The sequence below is a fragment of the Musca domestica genome, unplaced genomic scaffold (genome assembly GCF_030504385.1).
Source record: "Musca domestica strain aabys unplaced genomic scaffold, Musca_domestica.polishedcontigs.V.1.1 18, whole genome shotgun sequence".
Lineage (NCBI taxonomy): Eukaryota > Metazoa > Arthropoda > Insecta > Diptera > Muscidae > Musca > Musca domestica.
Genome location: NW_026712238.1, coordinates 7,881,628 through 7,895,571, shown reverse-complemented (window position 1 = coordinate 7,895,571; position 13,944 = coordinate 7,881,628). Strand labels below are relative to the sequence as shown.

At 36.1% G+C, this 13,944-nt stretch overlaps 2 protein-coding genes across 4 annotated transcripts in view; one reads left to right on the top strand and one right to left on the bottom strand.

Moving 5' to 3' along the window:
• The window catches only part of LOC101900727 (uncharacterized), a 211,836-nt gene that overhangs the window by 52,578 nt on the left and 145,314 nt on the right, over window positions 1-13,944 (top strand). The window contains exon 2 of the mRNA XM_059120898.1: window positions 10,126-10,282. The gene's annotated coding sequence lies outside the window, so the exon portion shown is untranslated. The remainder of the gene's footprint in view (window positions 1-10,125; window positions 10,283-13,944) is intronic.
• LOC101900632 (mucin-5AC) overlaps window positions 1-13,944 on the bottom strand; it is a 51,006-nt gene that overhangs the window by 36,751 nt on the left and 311 nt on the right. The gene's annotated exons all lie outside the window — the stretch shown is intronic.

Sequence of the window (13,944 nt, the reverse complement as noted above, 5' to 3'; positions counted from 1 at the left end):
TCTTCTATGAAAAAAAAACTAACAGTTCTCCTATGTAGAAGACCTCAGTTATTCTATAGAACAAAAAACCTTCAGTTCTTTTACCTACGGATCTGGTTTGGAGAAGACTTATTCTATGGAAAATACATCCAGGATCTATTCTATAGAAGACCTTATAATATCAATGAGAAGACCCTCATCATCTTTTTAGAAGACCAATGGATCTTCTGGTTTAATGACATATTCTTCTTCTATAAAAATACCTTCGACAGGTCTCAAAGAAAAGCTATAAGCTATGAGAAGGAGACTCATAAGAGGACCTATAATTCTATGTGAAGACATATAACAATTCTATGAAAAAACAGGTAAAAAGCTGTAAGATCGGCCAGGCAGAACTTTGAATACCCTCCACCATTTGGAAAGAATTTTGCAATTTTAAAAAAAATAAAAATCGTTTAACCTGTCAACGACCTGCATAGGCAACTTTTATCATAATATTCAAATGCGAAACTTGAAAAAAAAAATGCGTGAAAATGTCGCTAAAATCATTAAAATACGGAATATGGGGAGGCACCGTTATTTCCTTTAAAACAATTCCAGTGAATAATGTCGCTAAAATCATCGAAATACCGAATATCGTGAGGTACCGTTATATGGCGGCTATACAAAAACATGGACCGATATATCTCATTTTTATTACCAACCATCCTAGACATAATTCAAATTGTTCTGCCAAATTTTGAAGCTCTACGTCAAATAATTTGTGGAATGACAAAGTTAATATACCCTCCTTTTTAAGGTGGAGGGTATGAAAAAATAGAGAAGAACAATAGCTTATCCAATTTGCCCAGCCTTATGGTACGGCAAAGACAAGATTTTACCATTTTTTAAATTTTTATCCTTAGAAATATGAGGACTACTTTTTTTTATAGGGAAAACAAAATTTCCAGCTCTTGAGGATTGCTCTTTTCTATGGCAAAAAAAAAAAAACAAAACATTAGGCCACTGAAGACTATTTCTTTCATAAAAAACATAGGTCCCTTAATATAACTTTCCGATCTCTGGGTATTATAGAAAGAAATCTTTAAACCTCCCAATGCTACTTTTTCTATAGCAAAAATTCTCAGGCTCAGGGAAGAAGACCTATGGCTCTCTTTACATAAGTTTTTTTTATTATTTCCTCCTGTTTTTTTTTTTTTTTTTTTTTTTTTTTTTTGAAAATTCAATTTTCAACCTATCTTTAATTAACTATAAATAATCCCTTAATAATTGGCCGTTCACTTTGAGCCTCAAAGCGAAGTGAGTTATCGCAAATCACGTTTGTGTCTTAAGTCTTTTGTTTTGCTTTCATAACATCCCAAACAGAAATGAAATATTTTTTTTACCATATAATTGGGTTTTAGCATGAAACAGCCCTTTTACTCTTACAACAGTTTTTGGTGAACAGATGAAGGGGGGAGGGTGTGTCCCCCGCCCCTCATCTATTCGTGTCTCTACAAGATTTGTAAGCCAATCTCCACAATTTTGCAACAACCTATCACTTACTACCTAAACAAATTAGGTATATCAAATTAAAATGAAACCCCTTTTAATTTTAAATTATTTTTATTTTGAAAACAAAAAAAGAAACATGTAATTCGAATCGCAAATCTATTCCGAAGAAGAAAAAAAACAAGTGGATGTAAAAATATAAAAATGATTGCCTAATAAATATCTTATTGACGTGCGATCGCAATCGATCTTTGTCTGGCAAACGACTTTAAAATTATTTACGCCAATGGCAAAATCTCGATTTTGTTTTGTATCTCGTCTTTTTCTATTGTTTTCATGTTTGCTATTGCGTTTTTATTTCATCTTCCTTTGCCTGGTTTTAGTTGTTGCCATTGCTTTGTTTTTGTTTTTTTTTTGTCTTTCTAACAAATCATTGAAGTGCAATCAATAAAATCTATTAACCTTATTATTGTAAGTGTTATTAACAACAATTTGTGAATAAACAAAATAGTCATGAAGTCGGTTTTTTTCTGTTCACCCCATTCGAAGCTTCTCCAGCGTGTTTGGTTTCGCGGAGAATGGAGAAGTCACCTGCAATAAAAATGCCAAAACATATTTTTTTTTTGTTGTTCGAATATAAAACAAGACTAAATAAAAAAATTGCGTGTCTCTGTGTGGTTTTTTGAATGAATAATTATCTTTTATGTCCGACGATAAAATTGAAGAAATAAAAAATCCACAACATCAATAAAATGTAAAAACAATTGTCGGCACTTGTTTTGTGATTCTGATAAAGGCCGAATTTAGATCGCTCTAGCAATGCCTGGTTTCATGAGGCCATTAATTGTCCATTGCTTTGTGAATATCGCTCTGTTTGTAGGAAATTCCTTGGAGTCCGAAGATCATTATTTTCATGAAACAAAAACATTAAACTTATATGTGATACAGAAGATCTGAAGCACTTTGAAGATTAAAGTAAGAAAATTGGAGAGAATTTTTAATTTTAGAGAGACTCTCATAATTTCTATTGTTTCTCTCTTTATCTTTTTTTAAAGAGAGAATTAATAGTAAGAGACCTTTGGCGTTTTTAAGGAGACGACTTAATACTCTCCTATGAAGAAGACCAACTTTTCTTTGATAGCTCCTTTATGAGAATATCTAAAACTACTTTGCAAGAAGCCCTATAGCCCTTTTGTGTGAAACCCTATAGCTTCTCAGTGAGAATATTTTCTCTACGAAGATATATAACTCTTCTGAGGAAAGATCGGATCTGAACATCTTATGCGAGACATCGAACATTTTTGTAAAAAGTTCGATGAAGCTTTTAGGAGACGACCTATTGGAGAAAGCCTCCAGCTCTCCTATAGAGAGAAGACCCATAGTTCTTCTATGGAGAGACAAGTTCGGAAGAGAAGACCTCCAGTCCTTTTATAATGAGAGAGAAGACACATAGTTCTTCTATAAAGAGAGAAGACGTAAAGGTCTTGTATGGAGAGAAGATCTTCAGCTCTTCTAATCAGAATCTAATCTTCTATGGAGAAGACCTATATCACTTCTAATGAGAAAACCTATAGCTCTTCAATGGAGAGAAGAATTATAGCTCTTCCATGGAGAGAAGACCCTTAACTCTTCTATGGAGTAGACCCTTAACTCTTCTATTGAGTAGACCCGTAGCTCTTCTATGGAAAAGACTTATAGCTCTTCTATGAAGCTATGAAGAAGACCTCGAGCTCTTCTATGAAGCTATGAAGAAGACCTCGAGCTCTTCTATGAAGCTATGAAGAAGACATCCAGCTCTTCTATGGAAAAAACCTCCAGCTCTTCTAATGAGAAGACCTACAGCTCTTCTAATGAGAAGACCTACAGCTCTTCTAATGAGAAGACCTACAGCTCTTCTAATGAGAAAACCTACAGCTCTTCTAATGAGAAGACCTACAGCTCTTCTAATGAGAAGACCTACAGCTCTTCTAATGAGATGACCTACAGCTCTTCTAATGAGAAGACCTACAGCTCTTCTAATGAGAAGACCTCTAGTTCTTGTATGAAGAAGACCTGCCGCTCTTCTGTGAAAAAGACCTGCAGCTCTTCTGTGAAAAAGACCTGCAGCTCTTCTGTGAAAAAGACCTGCAGCTTTTCTGTGAAGAAGACCTGCAGCTTTTCTGTGAAGAAGACCTGCAGCTCTTCTGTTAAGAAGACCTGCAGCTTTTCTGTGAAGAAGACCTGCAGCTCTTCTGTGAAGAAGACCTGTAGCTCTTCTGTGAAGAAGACCTGCAGCTTTTCTGTGAAGAAGACCTGCAGCTTTTCTGTGAAGAAGACCTGCAGCTCTTCTGTGAAGAAGACCTGCAGCTCTTCTGTGAAGAAGACCTGCAGCTCTTCTGTGAAGAAGACCTGCAGCTCTTCTATGAGGAGAAGACCTAGAGCTCATCTATGAAGAAGAGCTCTAGATCTTCTATTAAGAAGACCGCTTCTATGAAGAAGACCTCGAGCTTTTCTATGAAGAAGACCTCCGGCTCTTCTATGAAGAAGACCTCCGGCTCTTCTATGAAGAAGACCTCCGGCTCTTCTATGAAGAAGACCTCCGGCTCTTCTATGAAGAAGACCTCTAGCTCTTCTATGGAGAAGACCTCCAGCTCTTCTATGGTGAAGACCTAGAGTTCTTCTATAAAGAGAAGACCTAGAGCTCTTCTATGAAGAAGACCTGCAGCTCTTCTAAAGAGAAGACCTCAAGCTCTTCTATGGAGAAAAGTCCACTAGCTCTCTATGAACAAGGCCTATAGCTCTCCTGTGAAGAAGACCTCGAGCTTTTCTTTGAAGAAGAACTCGAGCTCATCTGTGAAGAAGACCTCTAGCTCTTTTATGAAGATAGACCTATAGCTCTTCTAATGAGAAGCTCTCCTAATGAGAAGACCTAAAGCTCTTCTAATGAGAAGACCTATAGCTCTGCTATGAAGAAGACCTATAGCTCTTCTATGAAGAAGATTTAGAGGAGACCTCTAGCTCTCGTATAAAGAAGACCTCTAGCTCTTCAATGAAGGATACCTCTAGCTCTCGTATAAAGAAGAGAAAATGTATAAATAATAAAGTTCTTCCTGAGACTACATTCTCATACATCAGAGGATTTTTATGTAAAGATCTTTCGCTCTTTTATGAGAAAACCTATTGTTCTCATGTGAGCAGACCCATAGCTCTTCGAAATTTTATTTTCGATTTGTAAAATCATCATCTTAAAATCAAATTACCCAATCGCCCATATGCAGCCTAGCTACCCCTCAAACCGCAAATGTGTGGCAACACAAAAATAGTAGCCGAATACATTTTGCTGTTGTTGCTTTGTGTGCATTTTGGTAAAGTGGCTGGCGCTTTACAATGTAAGCATGAATTATCAAAATAAGAAACAAAAACAACAACAATAAATTTGATATTGCATTAGCGCAAAATCACCTGCGGATGGCGGCTGATGGTGGTGATGACAAAAGAAGAGGTGAAGCGCTGTTGGATGAGTGGCAAATTATGGCTTGTGGCGGCCGGACATGCTGCTTGCACATTGAGGCAAACAAAAAAACAAAAAACGTAAAACGCAAAGCAATAACAGCCGGTAAACAAAATGGGAATGCCAGAAACGGACGTTGATTTGGGGGCTTTGGAAAGAAGACTAAGAAGAAACACATGTTGTTGTGTGTGAATTTTCGTGTCGAGGTGTCTGTCTTCTTTTTTTGGTTTTCTTTTCTTTGCTTTTGTTATTACATTTCTTCGCGCTCAAATAAATATTATGTCATCTGCAAAAGGCAGGCAGTGGCAGCGATTGGAGTTTGTGGTGGTTAAAGTGTGGCAGTAGTTGAGTCAGTAAATGAATGAATGAATGAAATTGAGGAAAGTAAAAACGAGAAGAAAAAGAAGAAGAGGAGGAGGAAAAAATAAGACATAGTGACGAAGATAATGCTCGTAGTAAACGGGAGTACTCATGACGTTAATGATGATTGCACATATGGGTGCTCTTCGCCGTCAGCCAAAAAAAAAAAAAATGAAAGAAATCAAAAGCTTGGAGTTTCGGGGCTTTCTTTTTGTTAGCTGCTGGTGTTAGGTATATACCCCACACATGGCTCACTCCAATTGAGCAGTGGCTTCTTCACCTGACAATTGCTTAATTTTTTTGCGTTTTGCTGTCTGGATGTTTAACACATGACACCTTTTTGCTAAAATTAGACGATGCTTAGCTTTTAATATTTTTTTTGCTGTAGTTTATGTAATTAAGGTGTACCAGCTTTTTCTTGATTTGCGCCTCTAACTATTTCCACGTGTTTTAGCGTCTATTTTACCTGTGTATTGTTTTGGTTTTTATACCCTACAACACTATGTGTTGGGGGTATTATAAGTTTGATTGGCCCAAAAATTATGTAACACCTCGAAATATTGGTTTCCCACATAGGAAAGTATATATGGATCTTCCTAGCTCGCGGAGCTGAGTCGATCTAGCTATGTATGTCCGTCCGTCCGTCTGTCCGTCTGTCCGTCTGTCCGTCTGTCCATGTTAATTTGTAATCACTCTACAGGTCGCAATTATGGCCCGATCTTCACGAAATTTAGAATGTAGGTGGGTCTGGGGTCAGAATAGAACCCTATTTCTTTTGGAGATGATCGCCAAATGTTTAGGGGTTGAAATGGACCAAATACTGAAAAAATGTCGGATTTTGCAGTAGCTATACAGGTCGCAATTATAGACCAATCGACGCGGAATTTAGCATGTAGCTAGAGTTTAGGGCGGGGAAGAAGCCTACCAATTTGGGTGGTCATCGGATAATATTTAGCGGGTAAAATAGACCATACCTTTTGTGTTGAAAAAATTCAAAATTTTTCATTAAACCGCGAATATTTTAAATCCCGGCGAAATCACAAAGCCATGACAAGGTTACTTCTGATCTTTACATTGATGTTAACATCCAACAAAACGGATATATAGCAAAATATGTGCGATATATACGTTTATCAAAGAAGATATGCTTGAAAAATCTCTTATATGTCGAGAACGGCTGAACTGATTTCCACAGTTCTCATTAATTCAGAATGGCCTCTTGGCAGGAAAGAAAAAACGTCTAAAAAATCTCATAAAAATATCTCTCTAAAGATGAAAATATTGATTTTGTAAAATTTTCTCATAATTTTTCAATTTTGTCATATTTTTGGCATATTTTCATTTTGAATTAAACATTTGGTAATATTTCTACAGCTAACAAAACTAAGTAGTTAGGATATCGGGATATCATATACAGATCGCATTTATGGCCCGATCCTTACAAAATTTTGCATGGGGATAAGATGAGGGTCAGAATTGAAGCCTGCTCTTTTTGGAGATGATCGCCATATATGTAGGGGTTGAAATGGACCAAAAAACTGCAAAATTGTCAGCAAAATTGTAGACAAAATACGAAAATGTCCATTCCAGTGACTTTTTGGAGAATTCACAAATACAGGAAAGACGCACTTCTGACTATTTCGTTAACGCTGATTTCGTTGAAGAATATAGTCAAATGTCTGTATCTCATATAGATGCGTTTCAGTCAAAAACCAATAATAAATGTTAATATTTTGCCACTTCTGAGAGATTATAGGTCTTTGGGAAATATTGGTTCCAGATCTAGGAAGACCATTTACGTGCAACATCTACCAATAAATTGGAAATGAGCAAATTAGTTTAAGTTGCTATTATTCGAAAATTAGAGAACGGAACCTGATGGTTTTCTTTTATTATTTGTAACAATATCTTGTGGAATTTTGTCGAGTATTTCGCCTATATAAACTGTATGGTTTATTATAGTGTTGTAGGGTATTCAACGGTCGGCCCCGCTCGACTGTAGCCTTTGCTTACTTGTTTTGCTTAACTCTGCTGTTTTTCTCGAAGTCAACAACCATTGTTTTTATTTACTTTTTTAATTTATTTGAAATTGCTAAGCAGAGAAAGGGCATCTATTATTTTCTTTTTATTGTTGTTTTTGTGTCTGAGACTGACATTGTGAATGGCTACAAAGGTTATTGGAAAGATTTTTCTTTTGTTTACTTTGAGTGATTCAAAGTGTAAACAATTTGAGGTTGGCTAAAAAAATTATTATTTTTCTACGAATGAATCACATATCAAAGATTCAAAGGCCTTTCCAGGCAAGAGCTAGAGGTCTCCTCATTAGAAGAGTTAAAGGTCTTCTCATTAGGAGGGCTAAAGGTATTATTCAGAGAAGAACTAGAAGTCTTCTCATGAAAGATCTAAATGTCTTCTCAGAGAAGAGCTACAGGTCTTCTTCAAACAAGAGCTCGAGGTCTTCTTCATAGAAGAGCTTGATGTTTTCTTCATAGAAAAGCTCAAGGTCTTCTCATTACAAGAGCTACAGGTCTTCTCCATAGTAGAGCTCGAGGTCTTCTCATTACAAGAGCTACAGGTCTTCTCCATAGTAGAGCTCGAGATCTTCTCCATTGAAGAGCTCGAGGTCTTCTCCATAGAAGAGCTCGAGGTCTTCTCCATAGAAGAGCTCGAGGTCTTCTCCATAGAAGAGCTCGAGGTCTTCTCCATAGAAGAGCTCAAGGTCTTCTTCATAGAAGAGCTCGAGGTCTTCTTCATAGAAGAGCTCGAGGACTTCTTCATAGAAGAGCTCGAGGTCTTCTTCATAGAAGAGCTCGAGGACTTCTTCATAGAAGAGCTCGAGGACTTCTTCATAGAAGAACTCCCAGGTCTTCTTCGTATAGAAGAGCTCTCGAGGTCTTCTTCGTATAGAAGAGCTCTCGAGGTCTTCTTCGTATAGAAGAGCTCTCGAGGTCTTCTTCGTATAGAAGAGCTCTCGAGGTCTTCTTCGTACAGAAGAGCTCTCGAGGTCTTCTTCGTACAGAAGAGCTCTCGAGGTCTTCTTCGTATAGAAGAGCTCTCGAGGTCTTCTTCGTACAGAAGAGCTCTCGAGGTCTTCTTCGTATAGAAGAGCTCTCGAGGTCTTCTTCGTATAGAAGAGCTCTCGAGGTCTTCTTCGTATAGAAGAGCTCTCGAGGTCTTCTTCGTATAGAAGAGCTCTCGAGGTCTTCTTCGTATAGAAGAGCTCTCGAGGTCTTCTTCGTATAGAAGAGCTCTCGAGGTCTTCTTCGTATAGAAGAGCTCTCGAGGTCTTCTTCGTATAGAAGAGCTCTCGAGGTCTTCTTCGTATAGAAGAGCTCTCGAGGTCTTCTTCGTATAGAAGAGCTCTCGAGGTCTTCTTCGTATAGAAGAGCTCTCGAGGTCTTCTTCGTATAGAAGAGCTCTCGAGGGCTTCTCCATAGAAGAGCTCCGAGGTCTTCTACTTCATAGAAGAGCTCCGAGGTCTTCGTATATAGAGCTATATCGAGCTCTTATCCATAGATGAGCTCAAGGTCTTCTCCATAGATGAGCTCGAGGTCTTCTCCACAGATGAGCTCGAGGTCTTCTCCACAGATGAGCTCGAGGTCTTCTCCACAGATGAGCTCGAGGTCTTCTCCACAGATGAGCTCGAGGTCTTCTCCATAGATAAGCTCGAGGTCGTCTCCATAGATGAGCTCGAGGTCGTCTCCATAGATGAGCTCGAGGTCTTCTCCATAGATGAGCTAGAGGTCTTCTCGCAGAAGAGCTATAGGTCTGCTAGAAGAGGAGCTGTAGGTCTTTTCGAAGAAGAGCTGTATAAAAGACCTGGAGGCCTGAAGGTCTTCTCATAGAAGACCTGGTGGTCTTCTCATAGAAGACCTGGTGGTCTTCTCATAGAATACCTGGTGGTCTTCTCATAGAATACCTGGTGGTCTTCTCATAGAATACCTGGTGGTCTTCTCATAGAATACCTGGTGGTCTTCTCTTAGAATACCTGGTGGTCTTCTCATAGAATACCTGGTGGTCTTCTCATAGAATACCTGGTGGTCTTCTCATAGAAGACCTGGTGGTCTTCTCATAGAAGACCTGGAGGTTTTCTCATAGAAGACCTGGAGGTTTTCTCACAGAAGACCTGGAGGTTTTCTCACAGAAGACCTGGAGGTCTTCTAACCGGGGACCTGGAGGTCTTCTAACCGGGGACCTGGAGGTCTTCTAACAGAGGACGTGGAGGTATTCTAACAGAGGACCTGGTGGTCTTCTAACAGTGGACCTTGAAGTTTTCTTACAAAATTGCTATAAGTCTACTAACAGAAGACCTGGAGGTCATATTTTCTCACAGAAGAACTAGAGCTCTTGTCACTCTTCTGTTCACAGAAGAGTTATTCATCTTTTCAAAGACAAGTTATAATTTTTCTCTAAAATAATTTTAGGATAGAGAGAAAGAGAGAGATAGAGAAAGAGAGAGAAAGACATATAGAGGAAAAAGAGTAACAAAGAAATATGGATTGTAGAAAATTTGGAAAAATTTTGGGATCTTTCAACCAAAACGAAAGACTTAGAAACAAGCTTTGTTTTGTAAATATGAAAGAAGAGGAGGGATAGATAAAGAGAGATATATATAGAAAAAATAGAGTGTGAAAAGGAATATGGGTTGCAGAAAACGTGGAAAGTTTCTGGGATGTTTCAGCCAAAACGAAAGACTTAAGAAACAAACATTTTTTATGGATATGTACGAGAAAAAAAGAATAGAATTTTAGAAAAATACTTTTGATGATTTTTTAAAAACCTATTTCACATGTTTTGTTTTACAGAAAGAAATCTCATAAAATCATCATGACGATGTGCTAATCTGAGGGTATACGTCCGGTCTTAAGATGAAAAAAAAAACCCGAAATGCACACATTCCTCTCCATCTCAATGTATGTGACTTTGCATGTAAACTCTCTACATTAACTACACATAAAACCGGTAAGTAAGCACATGTTTGTTAACACATAATCTTAATTAATACTGTCTTTTAAAGGTTTTGCAATAAACACAAATCCACCACAAAAAGTTGACATAATATTCAAAAAAAATCATACTTGTCTATAGTTTTTTGAGAGTAGGCTATGGGCTGCTCTTTGGGGGTTTGCAATCATGTAGGCCGGCCAAAAAAAAACTACAACATTATTGAACCTTGAACCGAGCCATAAATTTAAATGTAAGGGCTCGTGTAATAAAGCCACAAATTTCCATAGAAATAATAATGAGAAGAATGTAATATTGAAAATAAAAATGCGGGGAACAGGGCAGAACTTGTTTTTGTTTCTGAGAACTGTCAAGAATTTGGATTTTGAAATTTGAAAAAAAAAATTAACATAGAACTACTAAAAAATATTAGAAATTTTAGCAGCAAATCAAAAACAAAATAGCATAACATGTCACAAAGATGACAAGCAAAAATCCTGCATTGGAAATTTGTTTGAAAACAATATCATCCATTAGCATAGCAGTATATTAATAAATTATGAAATAAGTCGCCTTCCCATTGAATCTTGCATAATTTAATTATTGAATTAATTATATAAAAATGTGACGGCATACAGGTTTGCTTTATAGCTTCTAATTGACAAATTTATTAAAATTTACAAACAAAACCTTTAGCTCATCTCAAAAGAGTAATAGTTAAATAAAAGCAATTATCTTTCCATGGACTTTGGCTGTAGGATATCCAAAACACCTGCCACTGGTTTTAAATTTAGAAATTCTATTCAAAAATAATTAATTTCAAAATATAAATTATTTATAATAATAAACCAGTTTTTGTTCTGAGTTGCAATTTGTACTGTGAATCAAAAGACTTAAGCGACAAACCTGAAATATCACACTGTCAAGAAGGTAACAAAAAATTCAAAAGAGGAAATTAAGGAAATAAAAAAAAAAATGCAAGAAACCTGATATAAATCAAATTATCACCAAACGGGAGAAGTTATACCCAAATATTAAACTCTGACAGAAAGTATATCTAAGCTGGTTTTTATTAGGTGTTGTCGGAGGTCTGTTGACATTGATGCCCCAAATCATATGTTAATGTCAGCTTCGAAAAACTAGTACCAAAGTTTTTAAGGTAGATGTGTAATTCTGGTCTAAAAAATGAATTTTGGAGATATCAGGAACCATCATCATCCAGATAGCCGGAGATACTCTTTAAGCAAATTTGGTTGAGTAAGAACTGGCAGAATGATTATCAGCTGCTGATTTGCTGAAATATTGGTTTTGAAAGAGTGCCGTAGTTTTACGTTCCCATAATTTCTCAGTGTGTTCTCCCAGAGTAAATTTTGTGTTCTGCTCTTTTAATGTTATTACCATTGGGAAGTATTATAAAACATAGAATAATATTAAACTTGAAATGTAGATGGCGTTGGCATACCACAATTTTTTTAACATTCTTAACGTGGACATATTTAGAATTCCTTTGTTGCCATACCATCATAATTTCATTTCTTGTTTTAAAATTTTAAGAGACGGCTTTTATAAGATTGTAATTAGTATAGCACTAGCCTACAGTCTACAGACTCTAAAAAGTCGTATTCTTGACTAAATATGAGTTTTAACCGAGAATTTGCCCAAAGAGAAGACAGCCTTGTTCGAAGAAGTTGTAGAACATCTTAAGATTTTGTGAATCAGAGATTATTTCTAAATGCTAAATTTATTAATTTATTAGAATAATAAGAAAATTGAAATAATTGAAATGGTAGATTTTTTGAATATTCTTTACGTGCACATTTTTCGAATTTGTTTGGAGCTCACCAAAATGTGATTTTTTGCTATAATTTTCTAGGAGTAGCCTTTTAAAAGAAAAGGTCGAGTTTTTGACAAAATATATGTTTTAGCCGAGAATTATGGCGGATTTACTCAAAGATAAGGAAGCGTTGTTGGAAGAAATTCTGCAATCTCTTAACACTACTTTTTGGATAAATGTATTGGAATAATATTAAATTTCAAATGTAGATGGCGTTCATTTTATATTCATAAAGTCAACTTTTATAGAATTTGTTTTTTGCCATCAAAGTTGGGTTTATTGTTGAATAAAATCATGAACACTATGTGGAGGAGGTACAGGAAGAAACTGTCCCATCTCTACCATCTTTATAAGAGATCTTGTTTTGATAGAAATATTGAGATACGCGAAGTCTGAAAAGAATCGGATGTTAACTTCGTGTGTATGAGCTTTATGGAAATTCAAAATGTTGGCCCTATGTGGGGGAGGTACTAGATGGAGTGGACCGATATTTTTCATTTCCTCACCTGACCTAGCACTGGTGCAAATATTAGGATTTGCAAAGATGGAACAAAATCGGATTATCATTTCTCTTTCTGTGCAGTCATAAGACTTTTTTTTTGAAAATGTCGACTTTTTGTGGTGAAGGTACCAGAAGGAGTGGACCGATATTGCCCCTATTATTTATTTATATAATAATATTACGATGTACCAAGTTTGGGTCAAATCGGATACAATCTTCGAGAGTTCGCTATATCGACTCCAAACGGATTTGGTCCAAAGAGAGCAAAGTTCTAAACCAGTTATTTCCATGAGACACATTTTGGCCGCATCATATGATTTATATCCTCTCTAGCCATATGGCTGAGGGTATAATTATGATTATTCCCACGACCGTAATTTATTAAACATAAGTAGAGGAATTTCGGTTTCACTCAATGGCAAAATGTTCTAGAATTTCTTTCAAAAGCACTGTCTTCCCCTTGGCAAATTCTGGGCTCATTGGAGACAATTTTAAGTGAAAATTGTGTTAAAAAAATCCAAAAGTCATGTTATAATAAGTTCTAATTGGAACATAGACATAATTAAAAAAATTCAAAGGGGATTAATTGTGTTCTAAGTTTTTCAGATATCAAGAATTCTCCACGAAATCAGGAATGCTCCCAAAATTACAACTTAATTTTTTTTTTAAATTTTCCATTTTTTTGCAATTTTTTTTAAATTTTGCAATATTTTGAAATGCATTTTTGGCTTGGATTCAAATGTTATCATAAATATTTTATTGCCTGTCATTCGAAATGTTGTCTAGCCAATGTTGTTTGCCTCTGAGCAACAGTTAGTTAAGTATTTGCCAGTAATTTAATACCACAAACGGTTGGTTGTTGTTGGCGTTTTTTTTTGTAAAAACAAATATCAATGTATATCCATTACAACAACATCTACAAATGTAGTCGAGAAGAAGAAAAAAACGTTAAATTGCGAAAACCAAAAAAAAAAAAAAAAAAAAAAAAACGTCGATTTTTTTTCGAAAGTCTGAAGTTCATTAAACGTCCTTGGCTAAGTTGTGCACTGACAACATGGGGGTGGAGGGTGGAGATTTTCCACCAACATTTTCAAGATTTTCACTTTAGAATAACACGAATATTCCACCAATTAAAACAATGATTGATTTGTAATTTTTTTTTGGTTGTTGTTACATTTTCGAGTTCCTTTACCACTGTTTTTCTTTCCTTTCGATTTGAAATTTATTGGATCAAGAAAAGCTCTTTTTCCTTTTTTGGTTTTTGTTATTGTCTTTTGGGAAGTTTTTTCTCTATTCCACAATTTTTAAACATTTTTTTAAAATTGTTTTCATTTTTTTTTGGAA